The sequence below is a fragment of the Manis pentadactyla genome, chromosome 3 (assembly GCF_030020395.1).
Source record: "Manis pentadactyla isolate mManPen7 chromosome 3, mManPen7.hap1, whole genome shotgun sequence".
Lineage (NCBI taxonomy): Eukaryota > Metazoa > Chordata > Mammalia > Pholidota > Manidae > Manis > Manis pentadactyla.
Genome location: NC_080021.1, coordinates 124,873,019 through 124,899,016, shown reverse-complemented (window position 1 = coordinate 124,899,016; position 25,998 = coordinate 124,873,019).

Below are 25,998 nucleotides of genomic sequence, written 5' to 3'. Positions count from 1 at the left end.
GTTGTGATTTGCGTGTGTTTGTGTTTGACAGGTCGTGTGTGGGGTTCACTGTTTGAGTGTTGAGTGTAATTTGTGACGTGTGTACTGCGTGTGGTCATGCTTGGACATTGTCCCACACTGTTTGTGTTGTGTTTACTCTGAGAACTGTGGTTCACGTGCATTGTGTGCAGTTATGTGCTTGGTGTGTGTGGGGTTTGTTGTTTAGTGTGATGTGCTGTTTGCGTGTTGAGAGGTTGTATGTAAACTGTTTCTGCGTGTTGTGGGTGTTCTGCGTGTGTGCCGTATGTGTTGTGTTGGCACTTTCCATGTGTGTTGTGTGTGGATGGGTGTGTTGCATGTTCTGTGTGTGTTGTTCTATGTGTGTTTTCCATGTGTGTTGTATGAACTGTGTGTTGCTTGTGCTAACCGTTGTGATGTACATTTTTGTGTGCGTTGTGTTGTGTGTGCTGAGTGTCGTTTTGTTTCTTTGTTTTCTGTCTTGGTGTGTGTTATGTGCTTTGTGTTTTTGACTGTGTATTGTGTGTTTGACCTGTGTTGTGCTTTTTGCGTTTGTTTGTGTAGTGTGCTGTTTTGTGTTGTCGGTATATGGCAGTGAATGATTTGCGGCATTTGTTTCGTGATTCTGGGTGTATTCTGTTTTGCTATGCTGTGTGTGCTCTATGTTCTTGTGTGTTTTGCGTTGTGCTGTCTGTGATCTGTGGGTCTTGTTTATTTTCTGGGTGTTGTGTGTTGTCCGTGTTGTGTGTGTTGAGTATGTACTATGTGTGGCATGGGTTCTTTACTGCTTGTTGAGTGCATTGTTCTGTGTAATTTTCTCTGTGTGGCGTGCAATGTGTGATGTGTGTGGTTGTGAGATGCGTGTTGTGTGCATTGAGTGGTTCTCTGTGCGTTGAATATTTCCTCACTTTTGATGAATTTTCCATTGGTGTTTGTATATGTTGTGTACGTACTACGTGCGTTATGGGTCCATTGCTGCTCGTTGAGTACATAGCTCTTTGTAATTTTCGCTGCATGGCATGCAATGTGTGATGGGTGTGGTTGTGAGTTGCGTGTTGTGTGCATTGAGTGGTTCTTTGTGTGTTGTACATTTTGTCATTTTCGATGAGTTACATCCATTGGTGTTTGTAATAGGTTCTGTGTTTCGTCTATGGCTTCCGGTGTCCTGTTTCGTGTATAATTTGTCGGGTCTTCCTGTTGTCTGTTGTGTTATGTACTGCGTTCTGGGTTGTGTGAGCGCTTGTGTGTATGCTTTCTGTGCATCACGTACAGGGGGATGTTGGGTGGTCTGTGTATTTTGAGCATTCTGTGTGATGTTAGTTTTGCATTGTGTCTGAAGTGTTCTGTGAGTGTGTATTCTGTGTGTGTGCTGGTGTGTTTTGTTGCGTGCTGTCTGCGTGTGTGTCTTCGGTTGCTCTATACTGTCTGCTTGTGGCTGTGTGTGTTGTGTGTAGTGCTTTATAAGTGTGTTGTGTGTGCTCTTGTTGGTTGTGTGTGGATTTGTATGTGTTGTGTCTGTTTTATGTGTGTGATTGTGTTTTGTGTGTGGTTGTGTTAGAGAGGTTGTGTGTGTGTTTGGCTGAGCTTTGCACATGACGTGAGATGTGTTGACTGTGTGCGGTTTTGCTTGTTTAGTATGTCTCACGGTGTGTGCAGTATGCAGTCCGTGCAATGGTTTTCGTGTGTGTTGTGAGCATTTATGAGCCACGAGGTGTGTGATGTGTGTCTTGTGACTCTTGTTTCTCATGTTTCTGTGTTGTGCTCCTGTGTGAGGATGTATACGTGGTGTGTCTGCGTGGTTGTGTTTGTAGCATGTCGTGTGAGAAATGTGTGCAATTTGTCTTCCTTGTTGGTTATGTGTGTTTGCCTAGGGATTTGTGAGTGTTGTGTGTTTTCCGTGTGTAATTGTGATTTGGGTGTGGCTGTGTTTGAGTGGTGATGTGTGTGTGGTTGTTGTGTTTTTGATGTGAGAAATGTCATCTGTGTGTGGTTGTGTTTGTTTTGTGTGTCTCATGGAGTGTGGTGCATGTACCCTCACAAAGTGATTTGTGTGTTTTTGGAGAAATTCGTGCTCTACTGTGTCTGGTGTGTGCCCTGTGACATGTTATTTTTTGAGTTTTGTGTGTGTGTGCATAGCATAGAGGTGCCCATGTGTACATGTTTGTGGGTGCCTGTGTGCGGTTGTGTGTGTAGTGTTAGAAAAGTGTGCTTTCTGCTTTTATTGTTGGTTGTTTGCTTTACGTGTGGTTTTGTATGTTTTCTGCGTGTTATGCGTGTGTGATTGTGATACGTGTCTGGCTGTGTTGGAGAGGCTGTCTGTGTTGTTGGTTATGTGTGTGAGGGAATATGTGTTATCGCCATGTGGTTTTGCTTGTGGTTTCTGAGAAACGTGTGCCTTTATGTCCTGTGATGTTTGTGGTGTATGCTGTTTCGTATGTTATGCTTTTTGCATGTTGAGTTTGCATTCTCTATGGCTTTGTGTTTGTGGGTGTTGACTTGTGTTTATTGTGGTTATTCCTTGTGTGTGTGCTGTGTGGCTTTATGTGTGGTATGTTGTGTTTGCATCGGACTGTGTGCTGTGTTGTTAATGCAGGATGTTGTGTGTGTTATGAGGTGTGATGTATAAATTGCGTGTGATGATTTTGTGTGTGTTGTGTGATGTATTCTGTAATTTGTGTGTTGTGGTAATGTATTGATGTTGTTTCCTTTAATGTGTGTGTTGTGTGTGCAATGTTTGTGTTGTGCGTCTTTTTGTGTGGTCTTTCGTGTTTGTTGGATTTTGTGTTATGTGTGAGGTGCGTCGTTTGTGTATAATGTAATACGTGGTTTGTGGTGTTTGTTGTGTGTTTGTGTGTGTATTGTGTGTTGTGTTACATTTTGCATGCTCTGTTATTGTGTGTTTTCTGCCCTGATGTCTGTGATCTGTTGGTTTAATGTGCATGGCAGTGTCTATGTGGTTTTGTGTGTCTTTCCTGTGCGTTGTGTACTTTCTGCGCTGTGACTGGTGTGTAAGTGATGTGTGCAGTTTGGGTAGTTTGTTGTTTGTAAGGTATGTTCTCTGTGTATTTCTCTGTGGAGTGCTGTGTGACTGGTGTGTTTGTGGGTGGTCCTGTGTAGGGTGTTGTGTGCTTGGAGTGTGTCTTTGTGTGTTGTGTGTTTGGCGTCTTTTTTGTAGCATGTTGTGTTCGTGGTCGGGAATGTTATGTGGTCTGTGAATGGTTTTCTGTTTCACGTTTAGTGTGTGATGTGACCGCACGTGTGTCGCGTGATGTGCAATGTATTGTGCTCTCAGTTGCATGTGTGTTGTGCTTATTCTTATCTGTTTTGCGTACTGTGCTTGTGTTGTGTCATCTGTGTGTTATACGTGTTGTGTGGGATATTGTGCGCTGTGTCCGATATGCTTTGTATATATGTTGTGAGCTTTGCATTGTGCGTTCTGTGAGGCCCTGCGTGCTGCATGTTTTATGTGTGTTTTGTGTGATGTGTGCAGTCTTTGAAATGTGTTTCATAAACTCGGTGTTCGTTGTGTTGCGGTTTGCGTATTTTTTGCATGTCTTTTCGCATGTGTTGTGGGTGGTGCGAGTTTTGCGTGTGGTTGTGATTTGCGTGTGTTTGTGTTTGACAGGTCGTGTGTGGGGTTCACTGTTTGAGTGTTGAGTGTAATTTGTGACGTGTGTACTGCGTGTGGTCATGCTTGGACATTGTCCCACACTGTTTGTGTTGTGTTTACTCTGAGAACTGTGGTTCACGTGCATTGTGTGCAGTTATGTGCTTGGTGTGTGTGGGGTTTGTTGTTTAGTGTGATGTGCTGTTTGCGTGTTGAGAGGTTGTATGTAAACTGTTTCTGCGTGTTGTGGGTGTTCTGCGTGTGTGCCGTATGTGTTGTGTTGGCACTTTCCATGTGTGTTGTGTGTGGATGGGTGTGTTGCATGTTCTGTGTGTGTTGTTCTATGTGTGTTTTCCATGTGTGTTGTATGAACTGTGTGTTGCTTGTGCTAACCGTTGTGATGTACATTTTTGTGTGCGTTGTGTTGTGTGTGCTGAGTGTCGTTTTGTTTCTTTGTTTTCTGTCTTGGTGTGTGTTATGTGCTTTGTGTTTTTGACTGTGTATTGTGTGTTTGACCTGTGTTGTGCTTTTTGCGTTTGTTTGTGTAGTGTGCTGTTTTGTGTTGTCGGTATACGGCAGTGAATGATTTGCGGCATTTGTTTCGTGATTCTGGGTGTATTCTGTTTTGCTATGCTGTGTGTGCTCTATGTTCTTGTGTGTTTTGCGTTGTGCTGTCTGTGATCTGTCGGTCTTGTTTATTTTCTGGGTGTTGTGTGTTGTCCGTGTTGTGTGTGTTGAGTATGTACTATGTGTGGCATGGGTTCTTTACTGCTTGTTGAGTGCATTGTTCTGTGTAATTTTCTCTGTGTGGCGTGCAATGTGTGATGTGTGTGGTTGTGAGATGCGTGTTGTGTGCATTGAGTGGTTCTCTGTGCGTTGAATATTTCCTCACTTTTGATGAATTTTCCATTGGTGTTTGTATATGTTGTGTACGTGCTACGTGCGTTATGGGTCCATTGCTGCTCGTTGAGTACATAGCTCTTTGTAATTTTCTCTGCGTGGCATGCAATGTGTGATGGGTGTGGTTGTGAGTTGCGTGTTGTGTGCATTGAGTGGTTCTTTGTGTGTTGTACATTTTGTCATTTTCGATGAGTTACATCCATTGGTGTTTGTAATAGGTTCTGTGTTTCGTCTATGGCTTCCGGTGTCCTGTTTTGTGTATAATTTGTCGGGTCTTTCTGTTGTCTGTTGTGTTATGTACTGCGTTCTGGGTTGTGTGAGCGCTTGTGTGTATGCTTTCTGTGCATCACGTACAGGGGGATGTTGGGTGGTCTGTGTATTTTGAGCATTCTGTGTGATGTTAGTTTTGCGTTGTGTCTGAAGTGTTCTGTGAGTGTGTATTCTGTGTGTGTGCCGGTGTGTTTTGTTGCGTGCTGTCTGCGTGCGTGTCTTCGGTTGCTCTATACTGTCTGCTTGTGGCTGTGTGTGTTGTGTGTAGTGCTTTATAAGTGTGTTGTGTGTGCTCTTGTTGGTTGTGTGTGGATTTGTATGTGTTGTGTCTGTTTTATGTGTGTGATTGTGTTTTGTGTGTGGTTGTGTTAGAGAGGTTGTGTGTGTGTTTGGCTGAGCTTTGCACATGACGTGAGATGTGTTGACTGTGTGTGGTTTTGCTTGTTTAGTATGTCTCACGGTGTGTGCAGTATGCAGTCCGTGCAATGGTTTACGTGTGTGTTGTGAGCATTTATGTGCCATGAGGTGTGTGATGTGTGTCTTGTGACTCTTGTTTCTCATGTTTCTGTGTTGTGCTCCTGTGTGAGGATGTATACGTGGTGTGTCTGCGTGGTTGTGTTTGTAGCATGTCGTGTGAGAAATGTGTGCAATTTGTCTTCCTTGTTGGTTATGTGTGTTTGCCTAGGGATTTGTGAGTGTTGTGTGTTTTCCGTGTGTAATTGTGATTTGGGTGTGGCTGTGTTTGAGTGGTGATGTGTGTGTGGTTGTTGTGTTTTTGATGTGAGAAATGTCATCTGTGTGTGGTTGTGTTTGTTTAGTGTGTCTCATGGAGTGTGGTGCATGTACCCTCACAAAGTGATTTGTGTGTTTTTGGAGAAATTCGTGCTCTACTGTGTCTGGTGTGTGCCCTGTGACATGTTATTTTTTGAGTTTTGTGTGTGTGTGCATAGCATAGAGGTGCCCATGTGTACATGTTTGTGGGTGCCTGTGTGCGGTTGTGTGTGTAGTGTTAGAAAAGTGTGCTTTCTGCTTTTATTGTTGGTTGTTTGCTTTACGTGTGGTTTTGTATGTTTTCTGCGTGTTATGCGTGTGTGATTGTGATACGTGTCTGGCTGTGTTGGAGAGGCTGTCTGTGTTGTTGGTTATGTGTGTGAGGGAATATGTGTTATCGCCATGTGGTTTTGCTTGTGGTTTCTGAGAAACGTGTGCCTTTATGTCCTGTGATGTTTGTGGTGTATGCTGTTTCGTACGTTATGCTTTTTGCATGTTGAGTTTGCATTCTCTATGGCTTTGTGTTTGTGGGTGTTGACTTGTGTTTATTGTGGTTATTCCTTGTGTGTGTGCTGTGTGGCTTTATGTGTGGTATGTTGTGTTTGCATCGGACTGTGTGCTGTGTTGTTAATGCAGGATGTTGTGTGTGTTATGAGGTGTGATGTATAAATTGCGTGTGATGATTTTGTGTGTGTTGTGTGATGTATTCTGTAATTTGTGTGTTGTGGTAATGTATTGATGTTGTTTCCTTTAATGTGTGTGTTGTGTGTGCAATGTTTGTGTTGTGCGTCTTTTTGTGTGGTCTTTCGTGTTTGTTGGATTTTGTGTTATGTGTGAGGTGCGTCGTTTGTGTATAATGTAATACGTGGTTTGTGGTGTTTGTTGTGTGTTTGTGTGTGTATTGTGTGTTGTGTTACATTTTGCATGCTCTGTTATTGTGTGTTTTCTGCCCTGATGTCTGTGATCTGTTGGTTTAATGTGCATGGCAGTGTCTATGTGGTTTTGTGTGTCTTTCCTGTGCGTTGTGTACTTTCTGCGCTGTGACTGGTGTGTAAGTGATGTGTGCAGTTTGGGTAGTTTGTTGTTTGTAAGGTATGTTCTCTGTGTATTTCTCTGTGGAGTGCTGTGTGACTGGTGTGTTTGTGGGTGGTCCTGTGTAGGGTGTTGTGTGCTTGGAGTGTGTCTTTGTGTGTTGTGTGTTTGGCGTCTTTTTTGTAGCATGTTGTGTTCGTGGTCGGGAATGTTATGTGGTCTGTGAATGGTTTTCTGTTTCACGTTTAGTGTGTGATGTGACCGCACGTGTGTCGCGTGATGTGCAATGTATTGTGCTCTCAGTTGCATGTGTGTTGTGCTTATTCTTATCTGTTTTGCGTACTGTGCTTGTGTTGTGTCATCTGTGTGTTATACGTGTTGTGTGGGATATTGTGCGCTGTGTCCGATATGCTTTGTATATATGTTGTGAGCTTTGCATTGTGCGTTCTGTGAGGCCCTGCGTGCTGCATGTTTTATGTGTGTTTTGTGTGATGTGTGCAGTCTTTGAAATGTGTTTCATAAACTCGGTGTTCGTTGTGTTGCGGTTTGCGTATTTTTTGCATGTCTTTTCGCATGTGTTGTGGGTGGTGCGAGTTTTGCGTGTGGTTGTGATTTGCGTGTGTTTGTGTTTGACAGGTCGTGTGTGGGGTTCACTGTTTGAGTGTTGAGTGTAATTTGTGACGTGTGTACTGCGTGTGGTCATGCTTGGACATTGTCCCACACTGTTTGTGTTGTGTTTACTCTGAGAACTGTGGTTCACGTGCATTGTGTGCAGTTATGTGCTTGGTGTGTGTGGGGTTTGTTGTTTAGTGTGATGTGCTGTTTGCGTGTTGAGAGGTTGTATGTAAACTGTTTCTGCGTGTTGTGGGTGTTCTGCGTGTGTGCCGTATGTGTTGTGTTGGCACTTTCCATGTGTGTTGTGTGTGGATGGGTGTGTTGCATGTTCTGTGTGTGTTGTTCTATGTGTGTTTTCCATGTGTGTTGTATGAACTGTGTGTTGCTTGTGCTAACCGTTGTGATGTACATTTTTGTGTGCGTTGTGTTGTGTGTGCTGAGTGTCGTTTTGTTTCTTTGTTTTCTGTCTTGGTGTGTGTTATGTGCTTTGTGTTTTTGACTGTGTATTGTGTGTTTGACCTGTGTTGTGCTTTTTGCGTTTGTTTGTGTAGTGTGCTGTTTTGTGTTGTCGGTATACGGCAGTGAATGATTTGCGGCATTTGTTTCGTGATTCTGGGTGTATTCTGTTTTGCTATGCTGTGTGTGCTCTATGTTCTTGTGTGTTTTGCGTTGTGCTGTCTGTGATCTGTCGGTCTTGTTTATTTTCTGGGTGTTGTGTGTTGTCCGTGTTGTGTGTGTTGAGTATGTACTATGTGTGGCATGGGTTCTTTACTGCTTGTTGAGTGCATTGTTCTGTGTAATTTTCTCTGTGTGGCGTGCAATGTGTGATGTGTGTGGTTGTGAGATGCGTGTTGTGTGCATTGAGTGGTTCTCTGTGCGTTGAATATTTCCTCACTTTTGATGAATTTTCCATTGGTGTTTGTATATGTTGTGTACGTACTACGTGCGTTATGGGTCCATTGCTGCTCGTTGAGTACATAGCTCTTTGTAATTTTCGCTGCATGGCATGCAATGTGTGATGGGTGTGGTTGTGAGTTGCGTGTTGTGTGCATTGAGTGGTTCTTTGTGTGTTGTACATTTTGTCATTTTCGATGAGTTACATCCATTGGTGTTTGTAATAGGTTCTGTGTTTCGTCTATGGCTTCCGGTGTCCTGTTTCGTGTATAATTTGTCGGGTCTTCCTGTTGTCTGTTGTGTTATGTACTGCGTTCTGGGTTGTGTGAGCGCTTGTGTGTATGCTTTCTGTGCATCACGTACAGGGGGATGTTGGGTGGTCTGTGTATTTTGAGCATTCTGTGTGATGTTAGTTTTGCATTGTGTCTGAAGTGTTCTGTGAGTGTGTATTCTGTGTGTGTGCTGGTGTGTTTTGTTGCATGCTGTCTGCGTGTGTGTCTTCGGTTGCTCTATACTGTCTGCTTGTGGCTGTGTGTGTTGTGTGTAGTGCTTTATAAGTGTGTTGTGTGTGCTCTTGTTGGTTGTGTGTGGATTTGTATGTGTTGTGTCTGTTTTATGTGTGTGATTGTGTTTTGTGTGTGGTTGTGTTAGAGAGGTTGTGTGTGTGTTTGGCTGAGCTTTGCACATGACGTGAGATGTGTTGACTGTGTGCGGTTTTGCTTGTTTAGTATGTCTCACGGTGTGTGCAGTATGCAGTCCGTGCAATGGTTTTCGTGTGTGTTGTGAGCATTTATGAGCCACGAGGTGTGTGATGTGTGTCTTGTGACTCTTGTTTCTCATGTTTCTGTGTTGTGCTCCTGTGTGAGGATGTATACGTGGTGTGTCTGCGTGGTTGTGTTTGTAGCATGTCGTGTGAGAAATGTGTGCAATTTGTCTTCCTTGTTGGTTATGTGTGTTTGCCTAGGGATTTGTGAGTGTTGTGTGTTTTCCGTGTGTAATTGTGATTTGGGTGTGGCTGTGTTTGAGTGGTGATGTGTGTGTGGTTGTTGTGTTTTTGATGTGAGAAATGTCATCTGTGTGTGGTTGTGTTTGTTTTGTGTGTCTCATGGAGTGTGGTGCATGTACCCTCACAAAGTGATTTGTGTGTTTTTGGAGAAATTCGTGCTCTACTGTGTCTGGTGTGTGCCCTGTGACATGTTATTTTTTGAGTTTTGTGTGTGTGTGCATAGCATAGAGGTGCCCATGTGTACATGTTTGTGGGTGCCTGTGTGCGGTTGTGTGTGTAGTGTTAGAAAAGTGTGCTTTCTGCTTTTATTGTTGGTTGTTTGCTTTACGTGTGGTTTTGTATGTTTTCTGCGTGTTATGCGTGTGTGATTGTGATACGTGTCTGGCTGTGTTGGAGAGGCTGTCTGTGTTGTTGGTTATGTGTGTGAGGGAATATGTGTTATCGCCATGTGGTTTTGCTTGTGGTTTCTGAGAAACGTGTGCCTTTATGTCCTGTGATGTTTGTGGTGTATGCTGTTTCGTACGTTATGCTTTTTGCATGTTGAGTTTGCATTCTCTATGGCTTTGTGTTTGTGGGTGTTGACTTGTGTTTATTGTGGTTATTCCTTGTGTGTGTGCTGTGTGGCTTTATGTGTGGTATGTTGTGTTTGCATCGGACTGTGTGCTGTGTTGTTAATGCAGGATGTTGTGTGTGTTATGAGGTGTGATGTATAAATTGCGTGTGATGATTTTGTGTGTGTTGTGTGATGTATTCTGTAATTTGTGTGTTGTGGTAATGTATTGATGTTGTTTCCTTTAATGTGTGTGTTGTGTGTGCAATGTTTGTGTTGTGCGTCTTTTTGTGTGGTCTTTCGTGTTTGTTGGATTTTGTGTTATGTGTGAGGTGCGTCGTTTGTGTATAATGTAATACGTGGTTTGTGGTGTTTGTTGTGTGTTTGTGTGTGTATTGTGTGTTGTGTTACATTTTGCATGCTCTGTTATTGTGTGTTTTCTGCCCTGATGTCTGTGATCTGTTGGTTTAATGTGCATGGCAGTGTCTATGTGGTTTTGTGTGTCTTTCCTGTGCGTTGTGTACTTTCTGCGCTGTGACTGGTGTGTAAGTGATGTGTGCAGTTTGGGTAGTTTGTTGTTTGTAAGGTATGTTCTCTGTGTATTTCTCTGTGGAGTGCTGTGTGACTGGTGTGTTTGTGGGTGGTCCTGTGTAGGGTGTTGTGTGCTTGGAGTGTGTCTTTGTGTGTTGTGTGTTTGGCGTCTTTTTTGTAGCATGTTGTGTTCGTGGTCGGGAATGTTATGTGGTCTGTGAATGTTTTTCTGTTTCACGTTTAGTGTGTGATGTGACCGCACGTGTGTCGCGTGATGTGCAATGTATTGTGCTCTCAGTTGCATGTGTGTTGTGCTTATTCTTATCTGTTTTGCGTACTGTGCTTGTGTTGTGTCATCTGTGTGTTATACGTGTTGTGTGGGATATTGTGCGCTGTGTCCGATATGCTTTGTATATATGTTGTGAGCTTTGCATTGTGCGTTCTGTGAGGCCCTGCGTGCTGCATGTTTTATGTGTGTTTTGTGTGATGTGTGCAGTCTTTGAAATGTGTTTCATAAACTCGGTGTTCGTTGTGTTGCGGTTTGCGTATTTTTTGCATGTCTTTTCGCATGTGTTGTGGGTGGTGCGAGTTTTGCGTGTGGTTGTGATTTGCGTGTGTTTGTGTTTGACAGGTCGTGTGTGGGGTTCACTGTTTGAGTGTTGAGTGTAATTTGTGACGTGTGTACTGCGTGTGGTCATGCTTGGACATTGTCCCACACTGTTTGTGTTGTGTTTACTCTGAGAACTGTGGTTCACGTGCATTGTGTGCAGTTATGTGCTTGGTGTGTGTGGGGTTTGTTGTTTAGTGTGATGTGCTGTTTGCGTGTTGAGAGGTTGTATGTAAACTGTTTCTGCGTGTTGTGGGTGTTCTGCGTGTGTGCCGTATGTGTTGTGTTGGCACTTTCCATGTGTGTTGTGTGTGGATGGGTGTGTTGCATGTTCTGTGTGTGTTGTTCTATGTGTGTTTTCCATGTGTGTTGTATGAACTGTGTGTTGCTTGTGCTAACCGTTGTGATGTACATTTTTGTGTGCGTTGTGTTGTGTGTGCTGAGTGTCGTTTTGTTTCTTTGTTTTCTGTCTTGGTGTGTGTTATGTGCTTTGTGTTTTTGACTGTGTATTGTGTGTTTGACCTGTGTTGTGCTTTTTGCGTTTGTTTGTGTAGTGTGCTGTTTTGTGTTGTCGGTATACGGCAGTGAATGATTTGCGGCATTTGTTTCGTGATTCTGGGTGTATTCTGTTTTGCTATGCTGTGTGTGCTCTATGTTCTTGTGTGTTTTGCATTGTGCTGTCTGTGATCTGTGGGTCTTGTTATTTTCTGGGTGTTGTGTGTTGTCCGTGTTGTGTGTGTTGAGTATGTACTATGTGTGGCATGGGTTCTTTACTGCTTGTTGAGTGCATTGTTCTGTGTAATTTTCTCTGTGTGGCGTGCAATGTGTGATGTGTGTGGTTGTGAGATGCGTGTTGTGTGCATTGAGTGGTTCTCTGTGCGTTGAATATTTCCTCACTTTTGATGAATTTTCCATTGGTGTTTGTATATGTTGTGTACGTGCTACGTGCGTTATGGGTCCATTGCTGCTCGTTGAGTACATAGCTCTTTGTAATTTTCTCTGCGTGGCATGCAATGTGTGATGGGTGTGGTTGTGAGTTGCGTGTTGTGTGCATTGAGTGGTTCTTTGTGTGTTGTACATTTTGTCATTTTCGATGAGTTACATCCATTGGTGTTTGTAATAGGTTCTGTGTTTCGTCTATGGCTTCCGGTGTCCTGTTTTGTGTATAATTTGTCGGGTCTTTCTGTTGTCTGTTGTGTTATGTACTGCGTTCTGGGTTGTGTGAGCGCTTGTGTGTATGCTTTCTGTGCATCACGTACAGGGGGATGTTGGGTGGTCTGTGTATTTTGAGCATTCTGTGTGATGTTAGTTTTGCGTTGTGTCTGAAGTGTTCTGTGAGTGTGTATTCTGTGTGTGTGCCGGTGTGTTTTGTTGCGTGCTGTCTGCGTGCGTGTCTTCGGTTGCTCTATACTGTCTGCTTGTGGCTGTGTGTGTTGTGTGTAGTGCTTTATAAGTGTGTTGTGTGTGCTCTTGTTGGTTGTGTGTGGATTTGTATGTGTTGTGTCTGTTTTATGTGTGTGATTGTGTTTTGTGTGTGGTTGTGTTAGAGAGGTTGTGTGTGTGTTTGGCTGAGCTTTGCACATGACGTGAGATGTGTTGACTGTGTGTGGTTTTGCTTGTTTAGTATGTCTCACGGTGTGTGCAGTATGCAGTCCGTGCAATGGTTTACGTGTGTGTTGTGAGCATTTATGTGCCATGAGGTGTGTGATGTGTGTCTTGTGACTCTTGTTTCTCATGTTTCTGTGTTGTGCTCCTGTGTGAGGATGTATACGTGGTGTGTCTGCGTGGTTGTGTTTGTAGCATGTCGTGTGAGAAATGTGTGCAATTTGTCTTCCTTGTTGGTTATGTGTGTTTGCCTAGGGATTTGTGAGTGTTGTGTGTTTTCCGTGTGTAATTGTGATTTGGGTGTGGCTGTGTTTGAGTGGTGATGTGTGTGTGGTTGTTGTGTTTTTGATGTGAGAAATGTCATCTGTGTGTGGTTGTGTTTGTTTAGTGTGTCTCATGGAGTGTGGTGCATGTACCCTCACAAAGTGATTTGTGTGTTTTTGGAGAAATTCGTGCTCTACTGTGTCTGGTGTGTGCCCTGTGACATGTTATTTTTTGAGTTTTGTGTGTGTGTGCATAGCATAGAGGTGCCCATGTGTACATGTTTGTGGGTGCCTGTGTGCGGTTGTGTGTGTAGTGTTAGAAAAGTGTGCTTTCTGCTTTTATTGTTGGTTGTTTGCTTTACGTGTGGTTTTGTATGTTTTCTGCGTGTTATGCGTGTGTGATTGTGATACGTGTCTGGCTGTGTTGGAGAGGCTGTCTGTGTTGTTGGTTATGTGTGTGAGGGAATATGTGTTATCGCCATGTGGTTTTGCTTGTGGTTTCTGAGAAACGTGTGCCTTTATGTCCTGTGATGTTTGTGGTGTATGCTGTTTCGTACGTTATGCTTTTTGCATGTTGAGTTTGCATTCTCTATGGCTTTGTGTTTGTGGGTGTTGACTTGTGTTTATTGTGGTTATTCCTTGTGTGTGTGCTGTGTGGCTTTATGTGTGGTATGTTGTGTTTGCATCGGACTGTGTGCTGTGTTGTTAATGCAGGATGTTGTGTGTGTTATGAGGTGTGATGTATAAATTGCGTGTGATGATTTTGTGTGTGTTGTGTGATGTATTCTGTAATTTGTGTGTTGTGGTAATGTATTGATGTTGTTTCCTTTAATGTGTGTGTTGTGTGTGCAATGTTTGTGTTGTGCGTCTTTTTGTGTGGTCTTTCGTGTTTGTTGGATTTTGTGTTATGTGTGAGGTGCGTCGTTTGTGTATAATGTAATACGTGGTTTGTGGTGTTTGTTGTGTGTTTGTGTGTGTATTGTGTGTTGTGTTACATTTTGCATGCTCTGTTATTGTGTGTTTTCTGCCCTGATGTCTGTGATCTGTTGGTTTAATGTGCATGGCAGTGTCTATGTGGTTTTGTGTGTCTTTCCTGTGCGTTGTGTACTTTCTGCGCTGTGACTGGTGTGTAAGTGATGTGTGCAGTTTGGGTAGTTTGTTGTTTGTAAGGTATGTTCTCTGTGTATTTCTCTGTGGAGTGCTGTGTGACTGGTGTGTTTGTGGGTGGTCCTGTGTAGGGTGTTGTGTGCTTGGAGTGTGTCTTTGTGTGTTGTGTGTTTGGCGTCTTTTTTGTAGCATGTTGTGTTCGTGGTCGGGAATGTTATGTGGTCTGTGAATGGTTTTCTGTTTCACGTTTAGTGTGTGATGTGACCGCACGTGTGTCGCGTGATGTGCAATGTATTGTGCTCTCAGTTGCATGTGTGTTGTGCTTATTCTTATCTGTTTTGCGTACTGTGCTTGTGTTGTGTCATCTGTGTGTTATACGTGTTGTGTGGGATATTGTGCGCTGTGTCCGATATGCTTTGTATATATGTTGTGAGCTTTGCATTGTGCGTTCTGTGAGGCCCTGCGTGCTGCATGTTTTATGTGTGTTTTGTGTGATGTGTGCAGTCTTTGAAATGTGTTTCATAAACTCGGTGTTCGTTGTGTTGCGGTTTGCGTATTTTTTGCATGTCTTTTCGCATGTGTTGTGGGTGGTGCGAGTTTTGCGTGTGGTTGTGATTTGCGTGTGTTTGTGTTTGACAGGTCGTGTGTGGGGTTCACTGTTTGAGTGTTGAGTGTAATTTGTGACGTGTGTACTGCGTGTGGTCATGCTTGGACATTGTCCCACACTGTTTGTGTTGTGTTTACTCTGAGAACTGTGGTTCACGTGCATTGTGTGCAGTTATGTGCTTGGTGTGTGTGGGGTTTGTTGTTTAGTGTGATGTGCTGTTTGCGTGTTGAGAGGTTGTATGTAAACTGTTTCTGCGTGTTGTGGGTGTTCTGCGTGTGTGCCGTATGTGTTGTGTTGGCACTTTCCATGTGTGTTGTGTGTGGATGGGTGTGTTGCATGTTCTGTGTGTGTTGTTCTATGTGTGTTTTCCATGTGTGTTGTATGAACTGTGTGTTGCTTGTGCTAACCGTTGTGATGTACATTTTTGTGTGCGTTGTGTTGTGTGTGCTGAGTGTCGTTTTGTTTCTTTGTTTTCTGTCTTGGTGTGTGTTATGTGCTTTGTGTTTTTGACTGTGTATTGTGTGTTTGACCTGTGTTGTGCTTTTTGCGTTTGTTTGTGTAGTGTGCTGTTTTGTGTTGTCGGTATACGGCAGTGAATGATTTGCGGCATTTGTTTCGTGATTCTGGGTGTATTCTGTTTTGCTATGCTGTGTGTGCTCTATGTTCTTGTGTGTTTTGCGTTGTGCTGTCTGTGATCTGTGGGTCTTGTTATTTTCTGGGTGTTGTGTGTTGTCCGTGTTGTGTGTGTTGAGTATGTACTATGTGTGGCATGGGTTCTTTACTGCTTGTTGAGTGCATTGTTCTGTGTAATTTTCTCTGTGTGGCGTGCAATGTGTGATGTGTGTGGTTGTGAGATGCGTGTTGTGTGCATTGAGTGGTTCTCTGTGCGTTGAATATTTCCTCACTTTTGATGAATTTTCCATTGGTGTTTGTATATGTTGTGTACGTGCTACGTGCGTTATGGGTCCATTGCTGCTCGTTGAGTACATAGCTCTTTGTAATTTTCTCTGCGTGGCATGCAATGTGTGATGGGTGTGGTTGTGAGTTGCGTGTTGTGTGCATTGAGTGGTTCTTTGTGTGTTGTACATTTTGTCATTTTCGATGAGTTACATCCATTGGTGTTTGTAATAGGTTCTGTGTTTCGTCTATGGCTTCCGGTGTCCTGTTTTGTGTATAATTTGTCGGGTCTTTCTGTTGTCTGTTGTGTTATGTACTGCGTTCTGGGTTGTGTGAGCGCTTGTGTGTATGCTTTCTGTGCATCACGTACAGGGGGATGTTGGGTGGTCTGTGTATTTTGAGCATTCTGTGTGATGTTAGTTTTGCGTTGTGTCTGAAGTGTTCTGTGAGTGTGTATTCTGTGTGTGTGCCGGTGTGTTTTGTTGCGTGCTGTCTGCGTGCGTGTCTTCGGTTGCTCTATACTGTCTGCTTGTGGCTGTGTGTGTTGTGTGTAGTGCTTTATAAGTGTGTTGTGTGTGCTCTTGTTGGTTGTGTGTGGATTTGTATGTGTTGTGTCTGTTTTATGTGTGTGATTGTGTTTTGTGTGTGGTTGTGTTAGAGAGGTTGTGTGTGTGTTTGGCTGAGCTTTGCACATGACGTGAGATGTGTTGACTGTGTGTGGTTTTGCTTGTTTAGTATGTCTCACGGTGTGTGCAGTATGCAGTCCGTGCAATGGTTTACGTGTGTGTTGTGAGCATTTATGTGCCATGAGGTGTGTGATGTGTGTCTTGTGACTCTTGTTTCTCATGTTTCTGTGTTGTGCTCCTGTGTGAGGATGTATACGTGGTGTGTCTGCGTGGTTGTGTTTGTAGCATGTCGTGTGAGAAATGTGTGCAATTTGTCTTCCTTGTTGGTTATGTGTGTTTGCCTAGGGATTTGTGAGTGTTGTGTGTTTTCCGTGTGTAATTGTGATTTGGGTGTGGCTGTGTTTGAGTGGTGATGTGTGTGTGGTTGTTGTGTTTTTGATGTGAGAAATGTCATCTGTGTGTGGTTGTGTTTGTTTAGTGTGTCTCATGGAGTGTGGTGCATGTACCCTCACAAAGTGATTTGTGTGTTTTTGGAGAAATTCGTGCTCTACTGTGTCTGGTGTGTGCCCTGTGACATGTTATTTTTTGAGTTTTGTGTGTGTGTGCATAGCATAGAGGTGCCCATGTGTACATGTTTGTGGGTGCCTGTGTGCGGTTGTGTGTGTAGTGTTAGAAAAGTGTGCTTTCTGCTTTTATTGTTGGTTGTTTGCTTTACGTGTGGTTTTGTATGTTTTCTGCGTGTTATGCGTGTGTGATTGTGATACGTGTCTGGCTGTGTTGGAGAGGCTGTCTGTGTTGTTGGTTATGTGTGTGAGGGAATATGTGTTATCGCCATGTGGTTTTGCTTGTGGTTTCTGAGAAACGTGTGCCTTTATGTCCTGTGATGTTTGTGGTGTATGCTGTTTCGTACGTTATGCTTTTTGCATGTTGAGTTTGCATTCTCTATGGCTTTGTGTTTGTGGGTGTTGACTTGTGTTTATTGTGGTTATTCCTTGTGTGTGTGCTGTGTGGCTTTATGTGTGGTATGTTGTGTTTGCATCGGACTGTGTGCTGTGTTGTTAATGCAGGATGTTGTGTGTGTTATGAGGTGTGATGTATAAATTGCGTGTGATGATTTTGTGTGTGTTGTGTGATGTATTCTGTAATTTGTGTGTTGTGGTAATGTATTGATGTTGTTTCCTTTAATGTGTGTGTTGTGTGTGCAATGTTTGTGTTGTGCGTCTTTTTGTGTGGTCTTTCGTGTTTGTTGGATTTTGTGTTATGTGTGAGTTGCGTCGTTTGTGTATAATGTAATACGTGGTTTGTGGTGTTTGTTGTGTGTTTGTGTGTGTATTGTGTGTTGTGTTACATTTTGCATGCTCTGTTATTGTGTGTTTTCTGCCCTGATGTCTGTGATCTGTTGGTTTAATGTGCATGGCAGTGTCTATGTGGTTTTGTGTGTCTTTCCTGTGCGTTGTGTACTTTCTGCGCTGTGACTGGTGTGTAAGTGATGTGTGCAGTTTGGGTAGTTTGTTGTTTGTAAGGTATGTTCTCTGTGTATTTCTCTGTGGAGTGCTGTGTGACTGGTGTGTTTGTGGGTGGTCCTGTGTAGGGTGTTGTGTGCTTGGAGTGTGTCTTTGTGTGTTGTGTGTTTGGCGTCTTTTTTGTAGCATGTTGTGTTCGTGGTCGGGAATGTTATGTGGTCTGTGAATGGTTTTCTGTTTCACGTTTAGTGTGTGATGTGACCGCACGTGTGTCGCGTGATGTGCAATGTATTGTGCTCTCAGTTGCATGTGTGTTGTGCTTATTCTTATCTGTTTTGCGTACTGTGCTTGTGTTGTGTCATCTGTGTGTTATACGTGTTGTGTGGGATATTGTGCGCTGTGTCCGATATGCTTTGTATATATGTTGTGAGCTTTGCATTGTGCGTTCTGTGAGGCCCTGCGTGCTGCATGTTTTATGTGTGTTTTGTGTGATGTGTGCAGTCTTTGAAATGTGTTTCATAAACTCGGTGTTCGTTGTGTTGCGGTTTGCGTATTTTTTGCATGTCTTTTCGCATGTGTTGTGGGTGGTGCGAGTTTTGCGTGTGGTTGTGATTTGCGTGTGTTTGTGTTTGACAGGTCGTGTGTGGGGTTCACTGTTTGAGTGTTGAGTGTAATTTGTGACGTGTGTACTGCGTGTGGTCATGCTTGGACATTGTCCCACACTGTTTGTGTTGTGTTTACTCTGAGAACTGTGGTTCACGTGCATTGTGTGCAGTTATGTGCTTGGTGTGTGTGGGGTTTGTTGTTTAGTGTGATGTGCTGTTTGCGTGTTGAGAGGTTGTATGTAAACTGTTTCTGCGTGTTGTGGGTGTTCTGCGTGTGTGCCGTATGTGTTGTGTTGGCACTTTCCATGTGTGTTGTGTGTGGATGGGTGTGTTGCATGTTCTGTGTGTGTTGTTCTATGTGTGTTTTCCATGTGTGTTGTATGAACTGTGTGTTGCTTGTGCTAACCGTTGTGATGTACATTTTTGTGTGCGTTGTGTTGTGTGTGCTGAGTGTCGTTTTGTTTCTTTGTTTTCTGTCTTGGTGTGTGTTATGTGCTTTGTGTTTTTGACTGTGTATTGTGTGTTTGACCTGTGTTGTGCTTTTTGCGTTTGTTTGTGTAGTGTGCTGTTTTGTGTTGTCGGTATACGGCAGTGAATGATTTGCGGCATTTGTTTCGTGATTCTGGGTGTATTCTGTTTTGCTATGCTGTGTGTGCTCTATGTTCTTGTGTGTTTTGCGTTGTGCTGTCTGTGATCTGTGGGTCTTGTTTATTTTCTGGGTGTTGTGTGTTGTCCGTGTTGTGTGTGTTGAGTATGTACTATGTGTGGCATGGGTTCTTTACTGCTTGTTGAGTGCATTGTTCTGTGTAATTTTCTCTGTGTGGCGTGCAATGTGTGATGTGTGTGGTTGTGAGATGCGTGTTGTGTGCATTGAGTGGTTCTCTGTGCGTTGAATATTTCCTCACTTTTGATGAATTTTCCATTGGTGTTTGTATATGTTGTGTACGTACTACGTGCGTTATGGGTCCATTGCTGCTCGTTGAGTACATAGCTCTTTGTAATTTTCGCTGCATGGCATGCAATGTGTGATGGGTGTGGTTGTGAGTTGCGTGTTGTGTGCATTGAGTGGTTCTTTGTGTGTTGTACATTTTGTCATTTTCGATGAGTTACATCCATTGGTGTTTGTAATAGGTTCTGTGTTTCGTCTATGGCTTCCGGTGTCCTGTTTCGTGTATAATTTGTCGGGTCTTCCTGTTGTCTGTTGTGTTATGTACTGCGTTCTGGGTTGTGTGAGCGCTTGTGTGTATGCTTTCTGTGCATCACGTACAGGGGGATGTTGGGTGGTCTGTGTATTTTGAGCATTCTGTGTGATGTTAGTTTTGCATTGTGTCTGAAGTGTTCTGTGAGTGTGTATTCTGTGTGTGTGCTGGTGTGTTTTGTTGCGTGCTGTCTGCGTGTGTGTCTTCGGTTGCTCTATACTGTCTGCTTGTGGCTGTGTGTGTTGTGTGTAGTGCTTTATAAGTGTGTTGTGTGTGCTCTTGTTGGTTGTGTGTGGATTTGTATGTGTTGTGTCTGTTTTATGTGTGTGATTGTGTTTTGTGTGTGGTTGTGTTAGAGAGGTTGTGTGTGTGTTTGGCTGAGCTTTGCACATGACGTGAGATGTGTTGACTGTGTGCGGTTTTGCTTGTTTAGTATGTCTCACGGTGTGTGCAGTATGCAGTCCGTGCAATGGTTTTCGTGTGTGTTGTGAGCATTTATGAGCCACGAGGTGTGTGATGTGTGTCTTGTGACTCTTGTTTCTCATGTTTCTGTGTTGTGCTCCTGTGTGAGGATGTATACGTGGTGTGTCTGCGTGGTTGTGTTTGTAGCATGTCGTGTGAGAAATGTGTGCAATTTGTCTTCCTTGTTGGTTATGTGTGTTTGCCTAGGGATTTGTGAGTGTTGTGTGTTTTCCGTGTGTAATTGTGATTTGGGTGTGGCTGTGTTTGAGTGGTGATGTGTGTGTGGTTGTTGTGTTTTTGATGTGAGAAATGTCATCTGTGTGTGGTTGTGTTTGTTTAGTGTGTCTCATGGAGTGTGGTGCATGTACCCTCACAAAGTGATTTGTGTGTTTTTGGAGAAATTCGTGCTCTACTGTGTCTGGTGTGTGCCCTGTGACATGTTATTTTTTGAGTTTTGTGTGTGTGTGCATAGCATAGAGGTGCCCATGTGTACATGTTTGTGGGTGCCTGTGTGCGGTTGTGTGTGTAGTGTTAGAAAAGTGTGCTTTCTGCTTTTATTGTTGGTTGTTTGCTTTACGTGTGGTTTTGTATGTTTTCTGCGTGTTATGCGTGTGTGATTGTGATACGTGTCTGGCTGTGTTGGAGAGGCTGTCTGTGTTGTTGGTTATGTGTGTGAGGGAATATGTGTTATCGCCATGTGGTTTTGCTTGTGGTTTCTGAGAAACGTGTGCCTTTATGTCCTGTGATGTTTGTGGTGTATGCTGTTTCGTACGTTATGCTTTTTGCATGTTGAGTTTGCATTCTCTATGGCTTTGTGTTTGTGGGTGTTGACTTGTGTTTATTGTGGTTATTCCTTGTGTGTGTGCTGTGTGGCTTTATGTGTGGTATGTTGTGTTTGCATCGGACTGTGTGCTGTGTTGTTAATGCAGGATGTTGTGTGTGTTATGAGGTGTGATGTATAAATTGCGTGTGATGATTTTGTGTGTGTTGTGTGATGTATTCTGTAATTTGTGTGTTGTGGTAATGTATTGATGTTGTTTCCTTTAATGTGTGTGTTGTGTGTGCAATGTTTGTGTTGTGCGTCTTTTTGTGTGGTCTTTCGTGTTTGTTGGATTTTGTGTTATGTGTGAGGTGCGTCGTTTGTGTATAATGTAATACGTGGTTTGTGGTGTTTGTTGTGTGTTTGTGTGTGTATTGTGTGTTGTGTTACATTTTGCATGCTCTGTTATTGTGTGTTTTCTGCCCTGATGTCTGTGATCTGTTGGTTTAATGTGCATGGCAGTGTCTATGTGGTTTTGTGTGTCTTTCCTGTGCGTTGTGTACTTTCTGCGCTGTGACTGGTGTGTAAGTGATGTGTGCAGTTTGGGTAGTTTGTTGTTTGTAAGGTATGTTCTCTGTGTATTTCTCTGTGGAGTGCTGTGTGACTGGTGTGTTTGTGGGTGGTCCTGTGTAGGGTGTTGTGTGCTTGGAGTGTGTCTTTGTGTGTTGTGTGTTTGGCGTCTTTTTTGTAGCATGTTGTGTTCGTGGTCGGGAATGTTATGTGGTCTGTGAATGGTTTTCTGTTTCACGTTTAGTGTGTGATGTGACCGCACGTGTGTCGCGTGATGTGCAATGTATTGTGCTCTCAGTTGCATGTGTGTTGTGCTTATTCTTATCTGTTTTGCGTACTGTGCTTGTGTTGTGTCATCTGTGTGTTATACGTGTTGTGTGGGATATTGTGCGCTGTGTCCGATATGCTTTGTATATATGTTGTGAGCTTTGCATTGTGCGTTCTGTGAGGCCCTGCGTGCTGCATGTTTTATGTGTGTTTTGTGTGATGTGTGCAGTCTTTGAAATGTGTTTCATAAACTCGGTGTTCGTTGTGTTGCGGTTTGCGTATTTTTTGCATGTCTTTTCGCATGTGTTGTGGGTGGTGCGAGTTTTGCGTGTGGTTGTGATTTGCGTGTGTTTGTGTTTGACAGGTCGTGTGTGGGGTTCACTGTTTGAGTGTTGAGTGTAATTTGTGACGTGTGTACTGCGTGTGGTCATGCTTGGACATTGTCCCACACTGTTTGTGTTGTGTTTACTCTGAGAACTGTGGTTCACGTGCATTGTGTGCAGTTATGTGCTTGGTGTGTGTGGGGTTTGTTGTTTAGTGTGATGTGCTGTTTGCGTGTTGAGAGGTTGTATGTAAACTGTTTCTGCGTGTTGTGGGTGTTCTGCGTGTGTGCCGTATGTGTTGTGTTGGCACTTTCCATGTGTGTTGTGTGTGGATGGGTGTGTTGCATGTTCTGTGTGTGTTGTTCTATGTGTGTTTTCCATGTGTGTTGTATGAACTGTGTGTTGCTTGTGCTAACCGTTGTGATGTACATTTTTGTGTGCGTTGTGTTGTGTGTGCTGAGTGTCGTTTTGTTTCTTTGTTTTCTGTCTTGGTGTGTGTTATGTGCTTTGTGTTTTTGACTGTGTATTGTGTGTTTGACCTGTGTTGTGCTTTTTGCGTTTGTTTGTGTAGTGTGCTGTTTTGTGTTGTCGGTATACGGCAGTGAATGATTTGCGGCATTTGTTTCGTGATTCTGGGTGTATTCTGTTTTGCTATGCTGTGTGTGCTCTATGTTCTTGTGTGTTTTGCGTTGTGATGTCTGTGATCTGTGGGTCTTGTTATTTTCTGGGTGTTGTGTGTTGTCCGTGTTGTGTGTGTTGAGTATGTACTATGTGTGGCATGGGTTCTTTACTGCTTGTTGAGTGCATTGTTCTGTGTAATTTTCTCTGTGTGGCGTGCAATGTGTGATGTGTGTGGTTGTGAGATGCGTGTTGTGTGCATTGAGTGGTTCTCTGTGCGTTGAATATTTCCTCACTTTTGATGAATTTTCCATTGGTGTTTGTATATGTTGTGTACGTGCTACGTGCGTTATGGGTCCATTGCTGCTCGTTGAGTACATAGCTCTTTGTAATTTTCTCTGCGTGGCATGCAATGTGTGATGGGTGTGGTTGTGAGTTGCGTGTTGTGTGCATTGAGTGGTTCTTTGTGTGTTGTACATTTTGTCATTTTCGATGAGTTACATCCATTGGTGTTTGTAATAGGTTCTGTGTTTCGTCTATGGCTTCCGGTGTCCTGTTTTGTGTATAATTTGTCGGGTCTTTCTGTTGTCTGTTGTGTTATGTACTGCGTTCTGGGTTGTGTGAGCGCTTGTGTGTATGCTTTCTGTGCATCACGTACAGGGGGATGTTGGGTGGTCTGTGTATTTTGAGCATTCTGTGTGATGTTAGTTTTGCGTTGTGTCTGAAGTGTTCTGTGAGTGTGTATTCTGTGTGTGTGCCGGTGTGTTTTGTTGCGTGCTGTCTGCGTGCGTGTCTTCGGTTGCTCTATACTGTCTGCTTGTGGCTGTGTGTGTTGTGTGTAGTGCTTTATAAGTGTGTTGTGTGTGCTCTTGTTGGTTGTGTGTGGATTTGTATGTGTTGTGTCTGTTTTATGTGTGTGATTGTGTTTTGTGTGTGGTTGTGTTAGAGAGGTTGTGTGTGTGTTTGGCTGAGCTTTGCACATGACGTGAGATGTGTTGACTGTGTGTGGTTTTGCTTGTTTAGTATGTCTCACGGTGTGTGCAGTATGCAGTCCGTGCAATGGTTTACGTGTGTGTTGTGAGCATTTATGTGCCATGAGGTGTGTGATGTGTGTCTTGTGACTCTTGTTTCTCATGTTTCTGTGTTGTGCTCCTGTGTGAGGATGTATACGTGGTGTGTCTGCGTGGTTGTGTTTGTAGCATGTCGTGTGAGAAATGTGTGCAATTTGTCTTCCTTGTTGGTTATGTGTGTTTGCCTAGGGATTTGTGAGTGTTGTGTGTTTTCCGTGTGTAATTGTGATTTGGGTGTGGCTGTGTTTGAGTGGTGATGTGTGTGTGGTTGTTGTGTTTTTGATGTGAGAAATGTCATCTGTGTGTGGTTGTGTTTGTTTTGTGTGTCTCATGGAGTGTGGTGCATGTACCCTCACAAAGTGATTTGTGTGTTTTTGGAGAAATTCGTGCTCTACTGTGTCTGGTGTGTGCCCTGTGACATGTTATTTTTTGAGTTTTGTGTGTGTGTGCATAGCATAGAGGTGCCCATGTGTACATGTTTGTGGGTGCCTGTGTGCGGTTGTGTGTGTAGTGTTAGAAAAGTGTGCTTTCTGCTTTTATTGTTGGTTGTTTGCTTTACGTGTGGTTTTGTATGTTTTCTGCGTGTTATGCGTGTGTGATTGTGATACGTGTCTGGCTGTGTTGGAGAGGCTGTCTGTGTTGTTGGTTATGTGTGTGAGGGAATATGTGTTATCGCCATGTGGTTTTGCTTGTGGTTTCTGAGAAACGTGTGCCTTTATGTCCTGTGATGTTTGTGGTGTATGCTGTTTCGTACGTTATGCTTTTTGCATGTTGAGTTTGCATTCTCTATGGCTTTGTGTTTGTGGGTGTTGACTTGTGTTTATTGTGGTTATTCCTTGTGTGTGTGCTGTGTGGCTTTATGTGTGGTATGTTGTGTTTGCATCGGACTGTGTGCTGTGTTGTTAATGCAGGATGTTGTGTGTGTTATGAGGTGTGATGTATAAATTGCGTGTGATGATTTTGTGTGTGTTGTGTGATGTATTCTGTAATTTGTGTGTTGTGGTAATGTATTGATGTTGTTTCCTTTAATGTGTGTGTTGTGTGTGCAATGTTTGTGTTGTGCGTCTTTTTGTGTGGTCTTTCGTGTTTGTTGGATTTTGTGTTATGTGTGAGGTGCGTCGTTTGTGTATAATGTAATACGTGGTTTGTGGTGTTTGTTGTGTGTTTGTGTGTGTATTGTGTGTTGTGTTACATTTTGCATGCTCTGTTATTGTGTGTTTTCTGCCCTGATGTCTGTGATCTGTTGGTTTAATGTGCATGGCAGTGTCTATGTGGTTTTGTGTGTCTTTCCTGTGCGTTGTGTACTTTCTGCGCTGTGACTGGTGTGTAAGTGATGTGTGCAGTTTGGGTAGTTTGTTGTTTGTAAGGTATGTTCTCTGTGTATTTCTCTGTGGAGTGCTGTGTGACTGGTGTGTTTGTGGGTGGTCCTGTGTAGGGTGTTGTGTGCTTGGAGTGTGTCTTTGTGTGTTGTGTGTTTGGCGTCTTTTTTGTAGCATGTTGTGTTCGTGGTCGGGAATGTTATGTGGTCTGTGAATGGTTTTCTGTTTCACGTTTAGTGTGTGATGTGACCGCACGTGTGTCGCGTGATGTGCAATGTATTGTGCTCTCAGTTGCATGTGTGTTGTGCTTATTCTTATCTGTTTTGCGTACTGTGCTTGTGTTGTGTCATCTGTGTGTTATACGTGTTGTGTGGGATATTGTGCGCTGTGTCCGATATGCTTTGTATATATGTTGTGAGCTTTGCATTGTGCGTTCTGTGAGGCCCTGCGTGCTGCATGTTTTATGTGTGTTTTGTGTGATGTGTGCAGTCTTTGAAATGTGTTTCATAAACTCGGTGTTCGTTGTGTTGCGGTTTGCGTATTTTTTGCATGTCTTTTCGCATGTGTTGTGGGTGGTGCGAGTTTTGCGTGTGGTTGTGATTTGCGTGTGTTTGTGTTTGACAGGTCGTGTGTGGGGTTCACTGTTTGAGTGTTGAGTGTAATTTGTGACGTGTGTACTGCGTGTGGTCATGCTTGGACATTGTCCCACACTGTTTGTGTTGTGTTTACTCTGAGAACTGTGGTTCACGTGCATTGTGTGCAGTTATGTGCTTGGTGTGTGTGGGGTTTGTTGTTTAGTGTGATGTGCTGTTTGCGTGTTGAGAGGTTGTATGTAAACTGTTTCTGCGTGTTGTGGGTGTTCTGCGTGTGTGCCGTATGTGTTGTGTTGGCACTTTCCATGTGTGTTGTGTGTGGATGGGTGTGTTGCATGTTCTGTGTGTGTTGTTCTATGTGTGTTTTCCATGTGTGTTGTATGAACTGTGTGTTGCTTGTGCTAACCGTTGTGATGTACATTTTTGTGTGCGTTGTGTTGTGTGTGCTGAGTGTCGTTTTGTTTCTTTGTTTTCTGTCTTGGTGTGTTTTATGTGCTTTGTGTTTTTGACTGTGTATTGTGTGTTTGACCTGTGTTGTGCTTTTTGCGTTTGTTTGTGTAGTGTGCTGTTTTGTGTTGTCGGTATACGGCAGTGAATGATTTGCGGCATTTGTTTCGTGATTCTGGGTGTATTCTGTTTTGCTATGCTGTGTGTGCTCTATGTTCTTGTGTGTTTTGCGTTGTGCTGTCTGTGATCTGTCGGTCTTGTTTATTTTCTGGGTGTTGTGTGTTGTCCGTGTTGTGTGTGTTGAGTATGTACTATGTGTGGCATGGGTTCTTTACTGCTTGTTGAGTGCATTGTTCTGTGTAATTTTCTCTGTGTGGCGTGCAATGTGTGATGTGTGTGGTTGTGAGATGCGTGTTG